At 32.6% G+C, this 24,024-nt stretch overlaps 2 long non-coding RNA genes across 2 annotated transcripts; both read right to left on the bottom strand.

Moving 5' to 3' along the window:
* Positions 1 to 933: 933 nt before the first annotated feature.
* LOC116274184 lies at positions 934 to 3,805 on the bottom strand. Its single transcript, XR_004182777.1, has 4 exons — positions 3,771 to 3,805; positions 2,937 to 2,960; positions 1,927 to 1,968; positions 934 to 952 (listed from the first exon to the last, which is right to left on the bottom strand). It is a non-coding gene; the product is annotated as an uncharacterized LOC116274184 (long non-coding RNA).
* Positions 3,806 to 8,268: 4,463 nt separating this feature from the next.
* On the bottom strand, positions 8,269 to 15,084 carry LOC108585941. Its single transcript, XR_001902548.3, has 4 exons — positions 12,412 to 15,084; positions 10,929 to 10,991; positions 8,740 to 8,772; positions 8,269 to 8,290 (listed from the first exon to the last, which is right to left on the bottom strand). It is a non-coding gene; the product is annotated as an uncharacterized LOC108585941 (long non-coding RNA).
* Positions 15,085 to 24,024: the final 8,940 nt, after the last annotated feature.

Genomic DNA, 24,024 nt, shown 5'->3' with positions numbered 1-24,024 from the left:
GAAGGATGTTCCATGGCTTTCTTTACATAGTTTTTTTTTTTTTTTTAAATTAGTATGTTGTATATAAATTGAATCATTAATGGACTAGAGCCACCGAATTAAACATACAGTTATTATCTTTAAATGTGAAGACACGACATATCACTGTAACCATTAAGACAAGGGAGTTTTGGAGGAGGAAATAAATTGATAGACACATATTATTTTTCTCCACAAATGAGAAACCAAAGGTCCAAGAGAGTATACAATGTGCTCAAGGTCATATGCTTAGAAGCTGTCAGAACTGAGATTTAAGTTGGGAGTTAGAAATGTTTGAGAAGAAAAAAATCTCTTCAAGAGTAGGGGGCTATTTAAGAGCAAACATATTTAAGCTTAACAAAATACTATTGTTTTGTAATATATTAAGCAAGATATTACCACTTGGACATGACTGTTTTCACTCATTCTGCGAATTTGTTCCTGCATAAAAGGAAATACATTCTAAATTACTTAGACATCTTCTGGTATAACACATTTATCTTACATTGCACCAGAAGTATATACAACATCATTCATGAAATTTAGAATAGACCGTATTCTATGCCAAAATTAGCAAAAAATGTCAAAACCCTTTTTATTTTCTAACGTTAGAAAAAGAAATTAGCCAAAGGCTAAGCTCACTATAGTTTGGAAAAATAAACAATTAGTAAGGTTCATATTCTGAGGATAAATAATAACCTACCACTTCTCTAGGACTATGTATTTTTCTATTTAGGGCTATTTATTAATTATTTAAATTCTATCTTTTGCGACTTTTAAGTAAAATATTACCAGGTAGGGTTGGTAAGAACACTCTCTCTCAGAGTATATTTATGTTAAAAAAGAAGCATGCATTATAAAAATATAACACATGAAGGAAATACTAAAATATTTTAGATTTAATAAATAATCTCACCTGGGCATGGGCAGCTTGCTAGGGAGGAGAAAACATTCTGTTTTAGTATTTTCATTTTATTTACTCACGAATAAGAAACATTTGCTGGGTACCTTCATTTGTTCAGGGACAATGTTAAATACTGGAGACAACACTGTAAAATACTACAAAATCTCTCAGGAGGACCAGTTGGTTCTAACAGTTATGGAGGCTACATACTAGCCATATCATACATATGGTACTAAAATATATTATTCAGGTAATTTTCTAGATCAATAATGATGAATTCTATTGGGGCACTGATATGTTTAAATTTATTTGGATACTATTTTAAACACAAGTTACCTGAAAATGGAAACAAGAGTAACAGTTGGGGTCCAAATTAAATTAATTATTGATTTTCATCTTCCTCTATTGATAACAATTAAAAATGCTAGCATGTAATTTTGCTAAATTAAAACAAAGCATTTCCCAAAGTCTTCATTATGTCAAATTTACTTATAGTAACTGAAAGGTTTCTATTGTCCTCCCTAAAGAAAGACTTTTATGTTACTCAAAAGGGTTGAAACCAATGAAAAGCAGATTAGGTGAGTTTTGACAGAAGCAAATCTGATGTTTAGCATTCCTGTTTCCTTTCTCAGAGTCTATACTGTTCCTTAAATGGAAAGTTTATTTGACATATCTGTGATTTCACAGGTAAGCATATTTATGAAATTCTCAACCAGAATGTATCATCGGGGAGGTTAAAAGTGAATTTGTGGTAGAATGTACTCACTTTCTCCCTGGTTAGTAATTATGGATAAGATATACAACTTTAGTCCAGAAATAAAGAGAACGAGCATTGCCAGCAAATATGCAGGCAAACATACAAATAATATGCCAATTATTGGTCAAGGTTAGAATAAATAATTTCTTAATAAAAATAAAAATATATTTAGAAGTGGCCTCAATTTAAAATTTCTTTTAATTCTATAGTAGAATATGGTTTTGTATTATAATGAATAAAATATTACCAGCTGAAGTTGGTTGTATTCGTTCATTCTACGAAACTGTTCCTATTAAAAAGAAAAATATTCTCAATTGCTTGGATGTCATTCAATCCAACCCCATCACTTTCATATGATGAAACAAGAATCTTACAATGCTCTTTCCCAAGGGTAGAGAATGAGGAACTATTAAACCTGATTGCCATTTCTACCCCAAATAATTTGGACCTCTTCCATTATTCCCTTTTAAAAACATTTTAAAAAGCAACTTCTTGAATTTAAATTATAATTCTGTCTGATATAAATTAGTAACAGCCAATTTTAGTACAATATATCAGAATTATTAAGAAAATTAAAACTTTTTTATTTGCTGACTGTGAAGATTTAACTTTGGCCAAATTAGATTAGAATATTAAATGGACAGGGAAAAATAATTTTTCAAATATTATCCAACATTTATTTATAGTTTACTCTGTGTCATGGATTGCATTAATTGCTTTACATCATCTAATATTTATTATTATTGCCATTTTGGGGTTTAGTTATAGACTTATACTGGATAAGTGAACGGTTCAACATCACATATGTGTGGGTAGAGCTATGAGTCGAACTCAAGCGTAACCAAATCTACAGACTGCCACTTAAATACTATGTTATGTGGATTCAAAAGGAGACGATAAAATACAAATGTTCAAGTGAAACTGTGAATTAGATACCCAGGATAAAAAAAGTTGCTAGTTTTATTTTTAGAGGGGAATAAGAAAGCATCTAGATCCCATCAGACTACTTACAATAAAGTCTAGCAGATATTGAAAAGGATAAATAATTTATCAATACAACATTCTCACTCTTTCCTTGGTATATTTGCCTTTGATAAATCTTTAATGCCACTTTTTCAGATGGCATTGGTATAGTATGTCTTCCCTTGGGGGGTGTGTGTGTGTGTATGTGTGTGTGTCTGTATATGTGAAAGTAAGTGCATTTTAATTTATCCTGGAAAATATTAATATATTTTAAATTTAGCAAACATATCTTACCGCAGACTTACTGAGAGAATTTTCCTTTAAAAAAATAAAAATATGCATAGTTTTAATTTCAGGACATTAATTTACATTTAAAGTTAAAATATGAATCAACAAAACTATTACTAAACAATTACAGTAAGTTGATTTTCATTATAAATTCCCCAAAAGCTGAGACAAGATTAATAATTTAAAGCACATATTATAATCACATTGCTTTTCCTTTTCTCACTGCTTTAACCACTACATCGCTCCAAATGTTGGGGGTGGAGGTGAAGTAATGATTTGTATTCAATTAACAGAAATCCCGCTTAACTGAGTTGGTTTTATTTTGGTAACTTGCATGAAGGTCTTCTCCCAAAGTCAAAGGAAAAACAACACCACTTTTTATGTAGGCCGACTTTTGGTCTCAAGATTAACACAGGGCAAAGTGTGGGGAGTAGTTAGAGGAGACCAACATCTGATTAACCTAGAATTGGTTAAATTCTAAATGGTTTATGAAATGTTTACTTCATTGGCTTATAGGCATTGTAATTGTTAGAATTTTTAACGATAAGATTGAGTTTTAACAAAATCTGAGAAGGACAAAGTAATTGGTTAAAAAATAATAATTTGGACATCACAGATGCCAGATAAAATTGTTTGCCCAGAAATAATGTCAATTTGTCTCTGACAAACAATTGCTTTCTTACTTCTTTTGGATAGCTACTCACATACTAAAACTAGAGTAGTGCCACATATACACTGCCTTGTACAAACAGACCTTATGGGATATGTAATCCTCACAGTACAAGTTTTCATAATGTTTTAAATTAATTGGGACTCAGAATTAATATCAAAATTATTTACCTCACTTGATGAACTGATGCTAGATTCCGTCTTCTAAAATAAAGAAAACTAGTGTCAACTATACCCTGGGATTTTTAGAATTTGAAGGAAACTAGTTCCATACCATCATGGTGAAATGCTTACCATGGTAACATTGTAATTGAATTAGTGGTATGGGAAAATTCAGGTGTACCATATTGTATTTTCTTGGAGTGTCAATTTTACTTGAAAATTTATGGCTGTAGGTTTAATAACTTATCTGGGAACATAAAAACTTAAAAGCGATAGTTTTTAATTTAGGAAAACAAACACAAGTTTATCATTGAGTAGAATGCAAATTTTACATAGATTTTTGTGACACAAATGAAACCTCTAAGAAAGAACTGTATTTAGCTGGGTACCTATAACCCTGGGTTAAACATCTATTCTCATCTGCCCTTGGGGTTTCTGTGATGTGAATAAAATGGAAACATTAAATACAATACACAATCTTAAGATGAAGCTAAAATTACATTAGCTTTTAAAATACTTACTTTGAACTATTTATTTTTTATTCAAAGTCCTTTATGTTTATATTTATATATACATATAATTTTACTTCCCAAGTACATACATATTTTAACCGATTAATTTTAATATTCAACAGACTTTATCTCTGGAGATGGTTGATTAACCATATGCAATAAGTCAGCATTTAAAAAAATATATTTGTAAATAGTGTAGCTCACTGATTCTAGGTAATTGCTGCAATAGATTCTTTCTGCCCAAGGAGAGGAAGAGGGGCATGGGTTGACAAACTATTAGGTTGGTGCAAAAGTAATTGACGTTTTGCCATTACTTTGTAAAAACTACAATTACTTTTGCACCAACCTAATAGTATTTCCATTATTTTTAATGGCAAAAAAGCACAATAACTTTTGCATTAACCTATACCTATTGGGTAGTACGCTCACTACCTGTGTCTGATATACTCATGTAAAAATCTTACACGCATACACTTGTATCTAAAATAAAAAAGTAATCTCATGCCCTGGGATGTCAGAGCCAGCGTTCTGTGGGACTCTCATTTTAAACATCCATGCACCTTTTGTTTTCATTTTGTATTTAAATGAATAAGCAATCTTTTTACTAATTATTGTTTAAATGGCTTAAATTCCATCTTCCAATTTCAACTTTACATAGCACAACATTGTACATTTTTGAGTATAATATTCCTGTTTGAGAAGTCCAATAAGTTAAAATTAGAATAGAATTAATTTAAAATTAAGATGTTAGCATTTTAAAATTCAGTGTCTTATTCTGCTTAATTTCAGAAGACAGTCTTCTTAAAATGAAGCATACTGCGTACACTATGTGTGATACATAAGTGTAGAGTTCACTAGAATTAACGGGTCTTACCTCAGACTCTGCCATAACATGGTTCTTAAGAAAGGAAAGATAATTAATTTCATTTTTCATGGCAAATAGTCAAACACAAAAGTAATGATTACCAAATAAAATGGATGTCAAAGAAAATAGAAAACTGAGACAATATCAAAGTAATAAGAAAAACTAAAAAGCCTGCCTACCTTATCTCTGAGCTACCTGAACCTGCATTTTGAAATTTAAATAAAACGTTTTCGATTCTTCTATGTTGTAGTAAATCAGTGAAAGCAAGTTTACATTTTCCTTTATCCAGCATGACTTTTCGTTTTCCCTCTTTTAAAACTTAGCTTCTGGACACTGAACAGAACACTGCACTGAAGCTCATGAAGTAAATACAACTGGGCTAAACGAGAGCACTAATTCAATGGTGTATAAATACCTAAGCAAATGAAGTTGCTTCATCTAGTACGTTTTGCTTAGTTTTCACGACTACAGCAATACAGAGATCAGTGACATTATCCATAGAATTTAAATTCAAAATATTTGTGTTGGTTTAGTTACTCTGGCCAATGTATGGTGCAGTATATCTTTTCTTTCTTTGAATTAGAGTTATCTGTCATAGTTTTTATTCAAAATAATAATTTATTTTTGGAAATATGTATTGTTTCTTTTCCTCATATTGGTTTAATAATTTTAAAACAAAGGGTCTCACCTCAATTGACTCATTCCTAGTATCCTGCCAAGACAATCGATCAGTCAGTTATGAAAGATTGTTAAGAAGATTTATATTTTATCCCATAAAGTTTGAGCACCTGCTGTCTCAATACCAATTCTACTAAAAAACTAGTAGACAATCCGAATCAAAGATATTACGTTTAAAGAAAATAATTGAGTATGACTATGTAAATATTCTTGAGCCAGATATTGTATTACTTCATATAATATCCTTGATAAAGCATTCATTTAATTTTGGTGATAAATGTGAACACATAATTGCATTTATTTGTTTATTTGCTGTTTCATTCATTCACATTAATGCCTTGTTTCATCACAGTTACACAATTAAGTCAAGAAATCATTATCTTCAGAATTCTCAGCAGAATCCATTAGTCACTACAAATGTATGAGTGAAAAGTTCAAGGAAAGGAAAAAATCATAGAAAAATGTTTTTTTCTTTTCCTAAATGAAAACATTTTTTGCTACTACAAGAATATATACTTTTGTCATACTCTTTCAAGAAAAACTTTGGTACCTTGATTTCATCACTCTGTTTTTCTCTCAGAACTTTTCTCTGCTAAAATCAATAAAGTGTACCTTGTAAAATATGTTTTCATGAAGACAAACTTTTAACATAATTTAAATTTCGTTGATGCTTCTTACCCTGTTCATACCATTGATGTATTCCTTAGGGATAAAAAAGAAAAGATAAACAATATTAGTGAAACAAGACATAAATGAGTGGAAATCTATGAGAAACTATACTTCACATCGTGCTGATACAAATTTAAAAATAAATCTATTTTTCCTGAATGAACTAATATTCCTTATTATATCATTTCTAACCCTAAATGGTCTTTCCCACTACACAATTAAGTCAATCAAATCAGCAATCTTTAGAATTCTCAGCAAAATTCATTAGTGCTGATACAAATTTAAAAATAAATTTATTTTTCATGAAAGAGCTAGTATTCCTTAGTGTATCATTTCTAACCTTTAAGTGGTGTTTCCCTACACTTTCTTTGCGTAACACCACTACGTAAGTGTGCAATTAACAATATTTTTACATTGTTCCACTCAATTTTGTTATCCTTGACTTTCACTTTGTTTTAGGCACTGTTCTGAGTCTCCTGATCTTAACACTTACTTCCCTTTGTTAATTGTACGGTATATTCTGTGGAGTCATTCTTACCTCTCTTGATTCTAATGGTATAGGCTACAAAAAAAAAAAGGTTATGTTAAAATTCATTCATAGTTGGGTTATCTATCAAATCATTTAGATAATGTCCTTGAATTAAAATATGATGTTCTTCTATTCAGCAATTAAGTCAAAAAATTATAGAGAATATGACACATACGTATTATTTACAGTTAAGAGCATTCTATTATAAGGAGTAAGGAAACTGTAAACCTCCACATACATCATGGAAAGGAGAGCAGAATGTTTTGGAGAGGCAAACATTTAAGTACAAATGAAAATATAAAGTGATTCTTTAATATGTGCATATCTTGTTTCTATATTCTTTCTGGGCGTTTGGGTGACTGAATGATGGGAAGGGTTGATCAACTTAGGTTACAAAACAACAACAAAAAACCTTTTTATTTTTAAGGCAGTTTCTTGCTCTATTGCCCTGGTGCTATCATGACTCACTGCAGCTTTAACCTCCCACGCTCAAGTGACCCTCCCACCTCAGCTTCCCAAGTAGCTGGGACCACAAGTGCATGGCACCACATCCGACTATTTTTTTTTTTCAAATTCTTTTGTGGAAATGGGGTTTGGTTATGTTGTTTAGGCTGGTCGCAAATTCCTGGGCTCAAGCAATCCTGCCTCAGCCTCCCAAAGTGTTGGGATTACAAGTGTGAGCCACTGCACCCAGTAAAAAAAAAAAAAATTAAAAAAAAAAATTATAAATATAAATTAAATAATTTTTCCCAGAAAAATGTTTCTTCTTTTAAGAATAAATGGATAACACTTACCAAAACAAGCCTGAGAAACTTTCTTTCTTTGATAATTTCCTATTGAAATTAAATTGTGAATTATAAAAATAATAAAAACACCAAAAAAACCCACATTATTCCCATTTGAACACAAATGCTCCATTTAATTTGGTAAACCAACAGATTTCTAGGGTAGAAGAACAAATAATTACTTTTAGTTTTATGATCTAATTTTACAATCTAAAGAACACCTACACCTTAATTAGTTCCTTCTTCACCAGGCCAGGAAATTTAATAAGTCTATGCTTACCAAAATAACTAAGAAGTTGAATAGGAATTTCATCAAACAGAATTGAGAGAGCAATCCAGGTACTTAAGTTGTTGGATGCATTTGAAGGGAAATAAAAATTGTAAAGAAGAAGACATTCAACATGCATGATAGCAAACTGAAAGAGAGCAAAAGGAAGAGAGAATATTGACTCCTCATAAACAGAGCTTACCTCACTGCTCTCTGATGGATTCTGTAAAAAATAGTAAGTTTAAAATGGTATTATTCCAATTGCAGGACAGAATGTAGGATTAGTTGTGCTCATAGAAAGTTGTGATAGAGGTAACTAATTCAAGATTCAACATCTCTAATGAGACCGAACTGTAAATCACAGGCTTGAATATGTGTAACACTGAAAAAAAGCAAGAATACATTAAAATAAGCACATCAACAGGTTCTGTTTAATTAACTACTTCTCTTGGATAAAAATAAGACTTTTTTTTATTATTTTTTTTTTTTATCTAAGTCTGTGTGTCGTCCTCTAAGTTTGTGAGAGCAAATTACGTCTGGCAGTGCTTGAACTAAAGAAATGGTGCGTCAGCAAAAGTGAAACAGGTTGTTTCATAGAGAAGGGAAGAGCACATTTGGAGTATATGCTTCACAATTAGAGTGAGTTCTTGGAATGCAGAATAGAGTATTTACCTGAAGGAGTTCTGGGTATCTAAGAGGAAGTTTCTGTGAAAAACAATGCAAGAATTGTAAAACAAAAAGTAACTAAAATGACAGTAACAATATAATAATACACATATAATATGATGATTTTTGACACTGCTATTTCCAAAAGGTATGTGTTTTAATAACAATATTTGTCAGAGACCAAGTTTCTCTGGGAATACAGTGGAAAAAAAGAAATCATAATTATCTTATAGACAAATATCAAAGGAAAATAATCATTTCCTTTCTTTAGATTGTGGCTGGGAGTTGAGAAAACTATGTAAAACATCTTTCAAAAAGCAAAAATTCTGGGTTAGAATTTATAATTCTGGGTTAGAATAATAAACAATTTATTTAGTTTTCTGAATTATTTATATTACACCAAAATTCTAAAGATGATTTTAAACTAGTATAAAAAAATGTTGGGCAAATTATAATTTCCTAATTCAAATGTTTGGGTTTTATTTTTATTTTTTATTTTTATATACTTTAAGTTCTAGGGTACATGTGCACTACGTGAAGGTTCGTTACATATGTATACATGTGTCATGCTGGTGTGCTGCACCCATTAACTCGTCATTTACATTAGGTATATCTCCTAATGCTATCCCTCCCCGCTGCCCCCACCCCACAACAGGCCCCAGTGTGTGATGTTCCCCTTCCCGTGTCCAAGTGATCTCATTGTTCAATTCTCACCTATGAGTGAGAACATGCGGTGTTTGGTTTTTTGTCCTTGCCATAGTTTGCTGAGAATGATGGTTTCCAGCTTCATCCATGTCCCTACAAAGGACATGAACTCATCCATTTTTATGACTGCATAGTATTCCACGGTGTGTATGTGCCACATTTTCTTAATCCAGTCTATCATTGATGGACATTTAGGTTGGTTCCAAGTCTTTGCTATAGTGAATAGTGCCTCAATAAACATACATGTGCATGTGTCTTTAGAGCAGCATGATTTACAATCCTTTGGGTGTAGCATGATTTATAATCCTTTGGGTATATTGTCTAGGTTTTATTTTTACCATCGCTTAAATTATATGACAATTGATCTCAATCTGCATAGACTTCATGTTAAACAGTGACATAAACAAACAAACACATAACTCTATTGTTTCCTTTGGAATAAAAGTGTAGCATCTATTTTTTGGGCTGCTTTTCCCCACTTCCTGGTAAAATGACAAGATAAGAACTGCTCAGATGGTTCATTCCTGAGGAAGATGTATCATTGTTTTGGTAACTTGCAAGCAGAGATTTCTTTCTATTGATGCTTAGATTATAGCATAAACAAAGACTATTGGTTCAGAAGTTGACAATGACTGATTCTGCAGTTTCCAAAGGGGAATTTAGAGAACAAGTCTGTCAGTGCAAACAACAGACTATATCTGCATTTCAGAAATTTTGCTTCTGTATGAGATAATTTCAGTGTCCAAATATATCCAATCATCCCTCTAAACTGATGTTTTTTTCAGTCAGGTGTTTATTCTTCTCATTCATTAACTACACACAACAAGAGAATAGAGAAACTTTTTGGTTCACATCCCTATCTAATTGATATAAACACTCTTTTTGAGAAGAAAGGTAATTTTAATATACATTATCTAGTTTCATTATTTACATTGTTTACAGTGACCACAATAAATTGATCACTCAATCAGCTGAATCACCCCAGGTTTCTATCCCTTGTGGGGGGGAAGAAAAGTTGACACAAGCCATCTCAGATGAGGGTTTGATTTTGATTCCAAAAGTAGGATACATTGGAACATGTGGCTTTGTGTTATATTTGGTAAAGAAATGTTGGACTACTATTACATTTTTAGAAACATGAGAATTTTGTAGTAGACTCAAGGAACAGGCCTAATCACATTGTTTGATGCCACTTATTATGTTGTGCACTACCTTATTCTTTTTCTTACTTTTAAATTTTTAGCTCTTTTTTATTGTGGGGTGCTTATAATTCAAGTCAGACATTTTATTCAGAGTTAAGGCTCTCGGTGGACTGTATAACAATGATGAAAATGGGAAGCATTACTGCATTTCTATTGTCAAGACTTCAGAGGCCAATTGGAGATCATGCAGTGCTTGAAGATTATTCCTCTGGGTATCCTATGTTTGATGAAGTTTCAGGTCATTTCTAACAAGAATCTAAATCTTTCTAAATTCTCTACCAAACTTACAGGCCTGGCAAGAGCAACAGCCACAAGACAGGTGAGAATGAGAAGCTTCATGGTGATAAAAGCCTATGTAAGATGACAAAAAAAGAAAGAGTTAGATATTATTATATTAAATTTATTTCCTGAAAAAAAATCCTTGATTTTTCAACAAAGGAGCAAATGTTGATAAAATAGGCTTATATGAGGAGCTGTAACGTGAATTTTTATAAACCTAAGATTTTATAAACTTTACTACTCAATATCAATGTTTATCATTCTAGTCATAGTTCTTATATTATTCAGAAATACTTATTTCTTACAAACATTTTTCTTCACTAACTCTTTAAAACATGACATTTTGTCCTTAATGTAATAATATGGGCTTGGAGAAACAGAGAAGTGCTGATTTTGAAATACAATTGAAAAAAGAAAACACTTTTCCTCCTAGATCACAAATCAGATTTTCTAAAGTGGGCAATAAAGTAAAATCCACTGAGAACTGGAATTTAATTTGATTGAAAATTTTTGAAAATGAGTTTCTCTTTTAAATCTATTTGAGAGCATTCTTTTCTTTTAGAGTCGTCATGAAAAATCCTGTCTGCATGTTATATAAAAGCTATTAATCTCCTTCAATTATTTTTTAAAATAATCTAGTCATAACTTCATGTTTTGCTACATTGGAATATTCATGACATAAATACATGAAGATGATTGAATTGGACAGAATCAAAATATTGACATGCCTTATATTTGATTTCTTTAGTTTCATTAAATTGCAAGCACCCAGAAATATGGACATTCACATGTACTGGGAAAATGGTTTCCAGAGAAATCATTAGAAAGAAAATCAGGTCACACATGCTATTTGTTCACATATTAATCGACATACTAACGTTGACATTTATATATATTGCTTCAGTCTACAAATTTTAGAATCTAAATGTGTTAATAAAGAAGGCATATTTTTGAACTCAAATAAATTTACTATTTGTGTCTTTCTGAATATCTAAACTTAATACTCAGTACAAAGTAGTCATCTATATCTAATTACCTATTATAGATAAACACATTGCAGAGTTAATTTTATTACCCAAATGACATGAAACAAAAATGGCCTTGAAATATTCTGCTAGAAATTGTTTTTGCTATGGTAATTACAAAAATAAATTATTTGCATAACAACTTCTCATAGAATCAGGTAAAAATAATTTAAATTACCTTACCCCAAGTCTCTACTGAAATTATGTACCAACTTTAAAAACATATAATATTTTAGTTATAAAATTATCAAAAAATGATTTGGTATTTTTATAAAACTGTATTGATTCATCACCTAAGGTTCTAAAATGGTATCCAAATTTGCAAAGGGATTTTTAAGGTGCCAGCAAATCATAAGAAGGTTTAATATTTGTAAACATATGGAAAAGTTACAAATATACTTAGTAAATAGTGGAAGAAAGTGTAAAATGTAAAATGATAGTAATTTTGCTGTATGTAAACGCAGTACCTTAAACCCAAGACTGGAGAGAAGCAAGCTGTGTTGATGATCAAGATGATGGCCTATCTCTTTGCTTCACAGCTATTTAAATGTGGTAATTAGAAAATGATAATTTTGTGGTTTCAGTTCAACCAGTAGGTTTATTTACATTCTAAGAATTCTCCCAAATAGGAAACTAATTTTCTGTCCAATTTCTTTCCCAGGAAATTCTGAGAGGTTTCAACAGGGAGTGATTCATGCTATGATAACAGATTACACAAGAAATAAAGTAGCATTATTGAAAATTAAAATACAAAAATTTCCAAATGCATGGCTATTATAAAAACATGATTTTATGTTGAATCCATAATTTGACAGGAACATATTAATACAGTTCTCTGTATATCTTTTGAAAAATTCAATTCCTATAATGGAAATCCTGGGGACAAATAGGCTCTTAGAAACGTTCCAATTTTTATCAGTGTACTAGGTCATTAAAAGAATTCATCATTTATTTACCTTTTAAAATGCAGCTTGTCTCCTATTATTTGTTGTGACTATCTGCTTTATGGATTAACTTATACTGTATATGCTCTGATCTTTTTTTCAAAGAAGGAAATCCAACTGCCCTATATGTTTTGGTGATATTTAAGCTATATCAGACAATTTTTTGTTTGCTTTCTTTTAGGCATATTGGTTGTGATAGTTTGTATTTAACAAATTATAACATTGTCTAATTAGAATTAATATTTATTCATTAATTATAATTTTAAAAGATTTCGGAAAAGTATATCATATCTCTGATTTCCTATTTTTTTAAAGTAAATAAAGGAAAAAAAAGAAAATGCCTCTCTCCTACCTCCAATTCTGTTCCTTTATGTTAACTATCATTATACAACGTATAAAAATACTATATCCTGAGGAAAATATCTGTAATAGAGAGGGTTTTTAAAAACTGCTGTTGACTGTGACTTTGCTTTTTTACAGGAAAAGAATAATACTATCTATTTTAGGTAATAAAAACATAATAATGATATTTACAGCCTTTTCACAGTCACATGAAAAGGGCATTATTCTGGATTAAAAGAAGTTTCAGACTGGTTAATCTCAGATTGGGGATCAGAAGAGATGTACTTTCCCATATTAAAGTTCTCTTTAGTTGTGTCTTCCTTACTGACTACATCACATCAATTTCAACAACCTACTAGTGTTTCCTATTCACTGTGATTCATTTAAGAGGCTGAGGACAAGCATCAACTGTATTATAATACCTTGCTTTTGTCTTTTCCCAGAAGTGTACCCAGGAAAACTGATTTATTTTATTCCTAACTCAAAATCAAGCTATATAAAAATCTACTGTAATTTATGAAAAGATTCTGTCTCCTCATTTGTTTATTCATTTATTTACTTATTTATTCACAAAGATGAAAGTGCTGGACAAGGTATTGGGGATATAAAACTTGAGCAACAGAAAATTTCCGGCCTCAAAGTATGATGGATAATTAACCCACAAAAAGTAAAGAAGTTTAATTTTTACAAAAAATCCAAAAATAAAGATTCGAACAGGGCCTCTGGAGTATAGAGTACCTGAGGAAAACTAAGACTGTTGGCCATATCAAACAAGGCCCCTTAGATGAATTTGATAATAAGAAGCCTTTACATCATAGGGGATCAATTACACAATTACAAATGTCTAATTTACATCATAAGGCAAATCACCTCTTAGTGAATTTACATAACAGCTCTATAAATTTTCATGAACTCAAAATCCAGGGTTTAAAAAATCTGTAATGCGGCCAGGCATGGTGTCTCATGCCTGTCATCTCAGCACTTTTGGAGGCCGAGTTGGAAGGATTGCTTTAGGCCAGGAGTTTGAGACCAGCCTAGGCATCATAGCAAGAACCCATCTCTATTTTCAAATAAATAAATAAATAAATACTAATCTATAATCCCCTAGGGATAAGGGTCAATCTCTACTTTGCCTCAATTAGTTATTAGTAATTAAAGAGGGTTCAGTAGGTTTTCCTTTTAAAAAAATAAATCATTATTATTATACAATATGACTATCCACTATAATTTGAGAAAATATGATTTTACATGATGACTGTAGATTTGTGCAATCAATGCCCAGTCTGCAAGATTTTAACTGAGGTTTAATGCATTATCTTGATAATTTTCTGTATGCTTTTATCAGTTAAATTTGGTCTGTTCTAACCATTAAAAAAATTCCATTTGAAGCATATATTTAGGCCATCTGTGGTCAGATGGGAATTTGTCCCATAAGTAAATACAAAATGAAATTATTTTCCGAAAGTCAGTATTTAATTTTCTGTGTAACAGGGTCACATGTAGGTTCAACATGTAATTGATCATCCAATGTTCAATACTTCTAGTAATGAAAGGGTCAGATCTTAATAATTACAATAGGACAACACCATAAACCAGGACTATTCCAGGAATACTAGGACGTAGACACTCCAGTCAAATGGCACAATTACTTTTGAACACCCAACAGATTCCCTATACAAGGGAAAGTGGAAATAGATCAGGTAAGGGGCAACTACAGGAAGCTTATTTCTTTTTAGGATTCATACTCGTTGGAAAATTAATACATACAGGCCAGGCACAGTGGCTCATGCCTGTAATCCCAGCACTTGGGGAGGTGGAGGCTGGCGGATCACTTGACGTCAGGAGTTCAAGGCCAGCAGCCTGGCCAACATGGCATAACCCTGTCTCTACTGAAAACACAAAAATTAGCCAGGTGTGGTGGTGCCTGCCTGTAATCCCAGCTACTTGGGAGGCTGAGGAAGGAGAATCACTTGAACCTAGGAGGTGGAGGCTGCAGTGAATTGAGACTGCGCTACTGAACTCTAATCTGGGCAACAGAGCAAGGCTCTGTCTCAAAAAAAAAGAATATTAATACATACAAAAATGAAAGGAGACCTCATTAGCAATAGATAGATTTTGAGAAAAAATACTATGTCAAGTGGTAAATTTTACTATGCAAAGTTATGTATATTACTGCTACACACACATTCTGCTTCATATTTAAACCTGCTCTCGGGGACTCATTTTGTTGAAGTCAGTAATTTAGAGCGTGAAATTTCAAAGGTAATTTGTCATAGTTGTCCCAGGACATTTGATAAAAGATTGATAAGTCTTCTAGGAAAATGTTCTTTTATTACGCAGCAAATGGCTAACTTTCAAGAAAGAACCTTACGGAGAAATGTAAAAGATATTTTTGTTTTTCTCTAGAAACTCACATACAATTTGGAACCTAAAAGAGAATTCACAATAGATGCTTAGTAATGTGCTTAGGTGTTGTCTGAATAGAAACTAAAATAGAGTTATTTTCAGGAAGTTTTCATTTAGTATGAATATATAGTAGCACTGATATATAGCACCTATGCTTAATATCATGCTTGCAATTAGAATAATGCCTTTTAAAAGTCTGTGATGCTCTGTCAATAGGTCCTTGGAGTTCTAAAATAAAGCACACAGTCTTAGTAAGGTGATTATAATGTAGTGGTTGTAAGGCAATGCTCCAGTGTTAAATTGTAAGTTTAAATCCTGGCTCTCACTAATCAACTGTATAATCTTGTTCAAATTGTTGTGCCTCAGCGTCCCCAAATGTTCAGTAACATCCACTTTCTATGTAATTAGGAGGAAAAGTTAGATTGTACATTTAGAAAAGTGCCTGTAATAAGATGAATGTATGTTTAAGATTACACATTATTAGAACATGATTTTTTTGAAAGAAAAATAAAAAACAACTCATTACTTTATGCCCAGTTTATCTTCATACTTCATGAATTTGGAAACTTTGGAGAATTCATGAATTAAGCTTGTATATTGGTATATACATAGAAAATGTTTGGAAGGAAAAAAGGAAAGTCTCTAATAGAGACCATGAATAAAAAAGTTTGCCATGATATGTAAGAGGGACGTAGAAAAGAGAACTTTAAACTTTTGTTTAATGAATTCCTGTACTATATGATTTTTTTATGGGATAAAGACTGAAACAATCTTTTTCAAACCTTAACATGTTTATAAAGCGCCCAAGTATCTTGTTAAAATCCAGAGTCAGATTCATTAGGTCTAAGGTACATCCTGAAATTCTATATTTTATACAAGTTCTCAGGTGAGAATTGCTGTTGGTCTATGTAACACCCTGAGTATGAAGGAACTGGTAGATTTGAAAATGTAATATTTAGTCTTCTCCTTTCAACTCACATGATAGTGAGGATTTTTATATAAAACACCATTGGAAAAATGCACAAGAAAATAGCAGAAACATGTAACATGTATAATAAAAACAAAGTTATTTTAAAATGCTGAGGCCAGGCGCGATGGCTCACGCCTGTAATCCCTTTGGGAGGGTGAGGTGGGTGGATCATGAGATCAGGAGTTCGACACCAGCCTGGACAACATATTAAAACCCTGTCTCTACTAAAAATACAAAAAATTAGCCAGCCATGGTGGTGGGCACCTGTAATCCCAGCTACTCAGGAGGCTGAGGCAGGAGAATCACTTGAACCCAGGAGGCGTAGTTTGCAGTGAGTCAAGATCCTGACATTGCACTCCAGCCCGGGTGACAGTGTGAGACTCCATCTCAAAAAAAAAAAAAAAAAAAAAAAAAAAAAGCTGAAGCATGTTTTTATGAACTTGTTTACCTGCATCACAATGCATAAAATAAAGCATTTCTTTACTCAACACTATGCTGTCTTTGTAGGTAGGATGTCCTCACAATTATCTTTCTACATAATACCTATACTACCACCATTCTGTTACCACCAATCAAAAATTCATTCCTCTTGCCACTCGTGAGGCCTACTCAATACATTCCTGAAAACTGGATGAAAATTCAACTGTGATAACCACATCCTACCCTTTTTACTATAGTAAGTTCTTTCTGAAAAAATGTATAATTTGATGAATAAAGATTTTTTTTTTTTAACCAATCAGAAATCTCTCTTTCTCTGACTTAGTGGAACATAGTTTTTGTAATTGATATACTTTCCTGAGTCTAAGCATTGGATATTTTTGTATAATGTTATTATGGAGGTATAATGCATTTAATAGACACTATTGGCTAACAGAAACATGGTTTACCAGATTGGTTACTAAACCATTCATCAGCAGAATGTAATGTGTTATTCCATAATTAATTAATATGGTTCTTTAAAATGATCAAAGTCTTTTTACAATTATTATTCTATTTGCTACTCATAAGAATTGCATACTATTGGAAAAGCAGATGCTAATTTTTCTTTGACAGATAAGAAAGTCAAAGCTTTTATAACTTAAGTAAATTAACTTCCACAGGAAGCATAGAGTAGTTAACAAGTAAATAGCAAGTTAAGCCTTTCAACATCAGAGCCTATGCTCTTTCAAATATACCATGTTATTCACTGACTCAATGAGAGCACTCATTGTATACAAGATATCATATCCTTGGATAGTTGTTGGAGAAAGTAAATCATAACTAGTAGGGGAATTTCCAAATACACATAAGATGAATTTACTTAAGCCATCAAGAGAAGGAATGAGAGTGAGAAAAACTAGTAGAACAAAGTGTCATTGGATTGCTAAAGACAAACTTTATAATATTTCTTCAAAAATCTGTAGACTTTCAGATATGCAAGTTTCTTAAATCAACATAATCCAGTCAACATCTTTGTATCCATTTTTCCTTTTAGTTATTATAATAATATCAATAATAAGAATGCTTCATTGATTACTTAAACTTTAGTAGCTAGTAAAAGATTTTGGCAGCCATACGGATGTACTAGTGTGCCTAAAAGTAAATAGTTGAACAGAAAGGACATATTTGGATTGAAAAATTTAAGGATAAAAAGATTTCCTAAAAAACTACACATACAACTACCATATGATCTAGCAATCACACTGCTGGTCATTTTTTTCAATATGCTGCTTTCCTCAAAACAGTATATTGAAGAGGCATTTGCACCTCCATGTTTATTGCAGCAATATTCACAACAGCCAAGATACTGAATCAACATAGGCATCCAACAGAAGATGAATGAATAAAGAAAATGTGTTATATATACACAATGGAACACTATTTGGCCATAAAAAAGATGAAATTCTGTCATTGATGGCAACATGAATGAAACCAAAAGACATTATGTTAAGTTAAATAAGTTAGAAACAGAAAGTTAAATACCACATATTCTCACTCATATGTAGAAGCTAAATAAACATTGATCTCATAGAACTCAAAAGTAGAACAGAGAACACTAGAGGCTGGGAAGTTGAGGGGGAATGGGAAGATAGGGAGAGATTTTTTTTTAAAGCATAGAAGGAATAATTTCCAGTGTCCTATACCAGTGTAAGATAACTATAGCAAACAGAAACATATAAGTTCAAAGAGCTAGAAGGAGGATATTAAATGTTTCCAACACAAAGAAATAATAAATGTTTGAGATGATAGATATGCTAATAACCCTGATCTGATCACTATACATTGTATGTATCCACACATCAGTAAGTACATCATAAATATATACAGTTATTACATGTCAAATAAAATATGTAAGAAAACAGAAAATAATAAGTGTTGATGAGGATGTGGAGAAATTGAAAACCTTGTGCACTGTGGGTGGGAGTGTAAAATGGCATTGACTCTATGGAAAACAGCATCGTGTTTTCTCAAAAATTAAAATTAGAATGATCTCATTTTCCAGTAATGCCAATTCTGGATATATACCCCGCCAAAAAAAGTGTAGTATAAAAGAGGTATTTATTTACCCATCCTGATAACAGCATTATTCATATTAACTAGAGGGAAAAGCAATCCAAATATCCATTAGTGAATAAATAGATAAACAAAATGTGGTATATACTTAGAATATAATATAATTCACCCTTGAAAAAGAAATGAAATTCTGACACATGCTACAAGATGGATGATCCTTAATGTCATTATGTCAAGTAAAGTAAACCAGTCATAAAAGAACAAATTATGTATGATTCCACTTACATGAGGTAACTAGAGTAGTCAAATGCATGGAGAAAGAAAGTAGAATGATGGTTTGTAAGGGCTGGGAGAAGGGGAAATGGGAATTATTGTTTAATGAGTATGAAGTTCCAGTTTTGTAAGATGAAAAATGTTTTGGATATGCATGGTAGTGATGACTATACAACCATGTAAAGGTATTTAATGTGCCCCTAAAAATGGATAAAATGGTAACTTGTATTGTACGTGTATTTCACCACAATTTTAAAAAAGAAACTTGTCAACCTTAACTATAATAATATAATAGGTAAGTAGTACCAGTCTAAAAATAGGAAATGATTAAACTTATCACTTTGTAAGAATCAAATCAGTCTTTAGATGGTAACTTTAAAAATATTTCACTACGGATGATTTATTCAACATAAATGACATTATAAAAATATCAAGATAAAGCATGATAATTCAATGTGAATAACTGGGAAGACCTTTACAAATAGGAAGTAAAGCCTGAGAGTCATTTAGAGTTTTTGTTTGTTTGTTTGTTTGTTTTAAGGTAGAGAATCTTGTTAATGGAAAAAGGCTAAGGAAAGTGAGGTAAAGCTCATTTAAGTAAAAAGGTTGGGATGAACATGGAATGAAGAAGAAACCTATGAATGCGAAAGGTTCGCTAGAGACCCTGAAGGACTGTAGATAGCCACAGTAAGACTGAAAAGAGGACCAAATTACGGAATGACAGATATGTCAAGACAGGGACGCCACTTGAACAAACTGGTGCAGAATGTAATCAGAAAGTAGAAGTGGTTATAAAATTGGCTGATTTTAATTTGGGTTTTTATTTTGTCCTTTCTTGGAAGTAAAGGAGATGGAAAAGGTTACTAGCAATTAAGTGAATTTTGATGGACACAGCAAAAGTGGCTATAAGAAGACTGTGGGGCTAGCATGTTTTGGGAAAGGGATTGCATGGAGGTGAATTGGGAAGAGGAGACAGCAGTTTAGAAGATTTTGATCATGGGTAGTTATTATGCATTGTAGCAATGAAGAATGTAGTATGGCAGAAAATATTTCACAGAGGCCCGTGAAAATTCATAAAATGTTTTAGCAAGTAGGCTGTGTGGAGTGTGACTCAAACCTGTAGTACCAGCACTTCAGGAGGCCAAGACAGGAGGATCACTTGAGGCTAGGAGTTCAAGATCAACCTAGGTAATGTCACAAGACCCCATCTCTTAAAAAAAAAAAAGAAGAAGAAGAAAAAGAAAAAAAGAAAAGAAAGAAAGAAAGAAGGAAGGAAGGAAGGAAGGAAGGAAGGAAGGAAGGAAGGAAGGAAGGAAGGAAGGAAGGAAGGAAGGAAGGAAAAAGAAAAAAGAAAATAATAAAAGAAAGAAAGAAAGAAAAAGAAAGAAAGAAAGAAAGAGAAATTAAGAAATTAGCTAGGTATAATGGTATGTGCCTATACTTCTAGCTACTTGGAAAGCTGAGGTGGGAGGATCACTTGAACCCAGGAGTTCAAGGCTGCAGTGATCTATGATGGCATCACAGTACTCCAGCCTGGGCAACAGAGAAAGACCTTGTCTCTTAAAAAAATTAACAAGTAAAATTTATCTCAGGATTTAATTTCTAAGTGGCTCACAAAAGAAATAAAGTATGGAAGAAGTCCATACTTCACAAAACAGACAGCATGTGATAGGATGCAGTGGCCAGGAATTTGAAGGGACTATTAGTATTTGTGTAACATTAGAAACATTGAGAGTGAGAGGAGAGGTTTACAGATAAGTGTTAATAACCAGTATGTAGAGACGTGAAATTAAAATTTTAAAATAATTTGGTCAGAGAAACAAACATAAATTAATGCATTTTATATTTTGAAATACACTATAGTGGTCGAGGAATATCAGAACTTGGGAGGAGTGCAAAAGAGGAACTGTCATTCTAAACATGAAAAGATTGAGAGAGAAGTCTTGAGAGATGAATAGGATGGTGACCTGAGGAAGTGAGGATGGAAGAAGAGGATTACATACGGAGGCAGGAAGGTGTGCTGATGGCAGTGATTTGAAGTGGATCTACCATGGTGTTAATAAGGGAAGTGATGGGTGATATACTTGGAAAGAAAGGCCAAAAGTGAGTGTGGAAGGCCGTACAGTACAAAAAGAAATTTGGACATGATTTTGACAATTGGCAATTCTCCTTCCTTATTAGCAAGGCCAAAGAATGAAAGGTTGACACTCTCTTTCCATGGGCCTTGAGATGAAGCTCTGTCATGCTCTCACCCCACCTCACCTCACTCTAGCTCTTTCCTGGATGTCATAACTACCTCCTGTTGCTTCAAATCATTATGATCATGAACTGTTTCAATCCAAGTACCTTCAGGAACTTCCTCTTTCTCTGCCTGGAAGCTCCATAAGAAGGATATAGGAGTTGTATTCCTCCCTGATTCAGCAATTTACAAGCCATGTTTCTGGCTGTCTTTTTACTGTTTCCAAGCATTCACTCAAGGAGACAAGGAAGGGCATTGACTACAATGAACTGTTTATTGTCATGCCTACCCTCTGATGCAATTATATTCCTCCAATAATAGCAAGAAATGGCATTTATTGAACACTTACAATGAGCCAGGCACTCAGGTATAGTGCATAAGTTGGAAGTTGTGCCAATTGGATTTATCCAGAGCCTCCACACTTAAGCACTGTGCTTTATTTTGTAAATTTTACCCCAAAAGACTTGCTGTGCCCTGGATAAATATTTGATCTCTGAGTGGATTCCTACAAATGACTTTATAATACTTTTGTGTTTTATTATTTATATTTTTATAATCAAATAGATTAATAAAATAAAGTCAGTTTTAGAAGTTTAATTTGTAAAGTGAGGTATAAGGTTTGAGTTATAAGGTCTTATTGAAGAGCAGTTGTAGATTGAGTTATTAGTTAAATATATATAGTATGTTTAAAAATAAATAAGAGAAATAAGTGACAAAAATAATTGACCAAATAACTAATCATTGGTAAGGAAATACTCATAACAATTACAGTCCTCATTTCTGCAACTAGTCATGTGGTCATAGCTGGTATTGATAACTACCTTCTTTTGCTACCCATTAGCTCTGTGCTTTATGTATATGAAGCTCATGTATAGGACTTTACCTATAATTGCATAAATCGCTTATTTTCACCTTTTCTTATATCATCATTTTCTCACATTTTTATAGATTATTAATTTTCAGCAAATTTTAAGCAGTTGATCTCATTATTCAAAGTTCAAAACATAAAACAAATAGTTGTAAACTTTTTTGGTGGGACTATTTTTCTTTACTGATGAAATACTGATCTTTTCATTTTCTGGGGCTCTCTTAAGGCCCTTTGGATCAAACCTGGAAAATCACAGTTCTATACAATCCCATTGAATGGCTCTACAACATTTCAACTTACTGTTAAATCAAAATTTATTTAGTCTATATGACCAATAGCATTATATCACATATATTAATCTGGTTTTAGATTTTGTTTATTTGCTTGCTTCATATCTCAGAATTCGATAGCCAATCAGTTGCCCCAATCAAGATATAAATTAACTTTCTATACTCAGTAATTCTAAAAATACTGCTTTGGTTTTTAGAATAGGTAACTTAGAAGCGATTAGGACTATGCTGGTGAGAGAAAAAGGACATCTAGAATTTGGGGGCCAGAGAGGATTTCGACAGTAAACAGAACACAGTCTGGACAGAGTAGCCTTGCGGGGTGTATACTGCCATTGGAGACCCTGAGCAACCTAAAGCCATTCAGCTTGGTGGTTGTCTTCATCCCTTCAGGCTGCCTTAACAAAATACCATAGACTGAGTGGTTTATACACAAAATAAAGATATTTCTCACAGTTCTGGAGGCTGAGAAGTGCAAGATTGAGATACCAGCAGGTCTGATGTCTGATGAGGGCACATTGCTGATACATGGCACCTTCTTCCTGTATCCTCATGTGGTGGAAGAAACCAGCTAGCTTTCTTTTGTCTCTTTTATAAAGGTACTAATGTAATTTATGCATACAAGGCCATCATGGCCTAATCATCTCCCAATGGTCTCCACTTCTTAGACTATTACACTGGAGATTAGATTTTGATGCATGAAACTTTGTGGGGACACAAATACCTAAACTATAGCAGTGGTACTGTTGAAGTATCACTTCCTAGGTGGTTAGGAAAATGTTAGATACATGTCTACCTCGAAGTGTCACCATTTGAATATATCCTAGATCATATTCATCACTTCCCTCTTAGCATATAAATTTCCCCTAATATTTATTATAGAATGCAGGAGACTTCTCTAACCACAAGGGTTTGTTGTTGGTTGTAAGTAACTGAAACCAGCTGTGGTTATCTTGAGAAAAGAGTATTGGAGAGGAGAATTCAGAATTACTGGAGATCTTATATTAAGTAATCAAGGTATCTCTGAAAGGTATAAGGTAGAACAGCAAGGGTATCTCATTGAAATAGTTTGACCATTACACAGCAGTTGGGCCAAAATATAAAAACTTGTCTTCCCCTTTGGGTTATTCAATAAAGATCTGCATTACCAAGAGAGAGGATCTGGTTCTCTGGGCCATGGACCTTGTTGGCTTGGATTAACCGGGGTTCTCCAGAGGAACTGAACCAATTATATACACGCGCGCGCGCACACACACAC

The sequence above is a fragment of the Papio anubis genome, chromosome 3 (genome assembly GCF_008728515.1).
Source record: "Papio anubis isolate 15944 chromosome 3, Panubis1.0, whole genome shotgun sequence".
In the NCBI taxonomy this organism is placed as follows: Eukaryota; Metazoa; Chordata; class Mammalia; order Primates; family Cercopithecidae; genus Papio; species Papio anubis.
The sequence above is the reverse complement of the archived record's forward strand: the minus strand, read 5'-3'. Positions and strand labels throughout refer to the sequence as shown.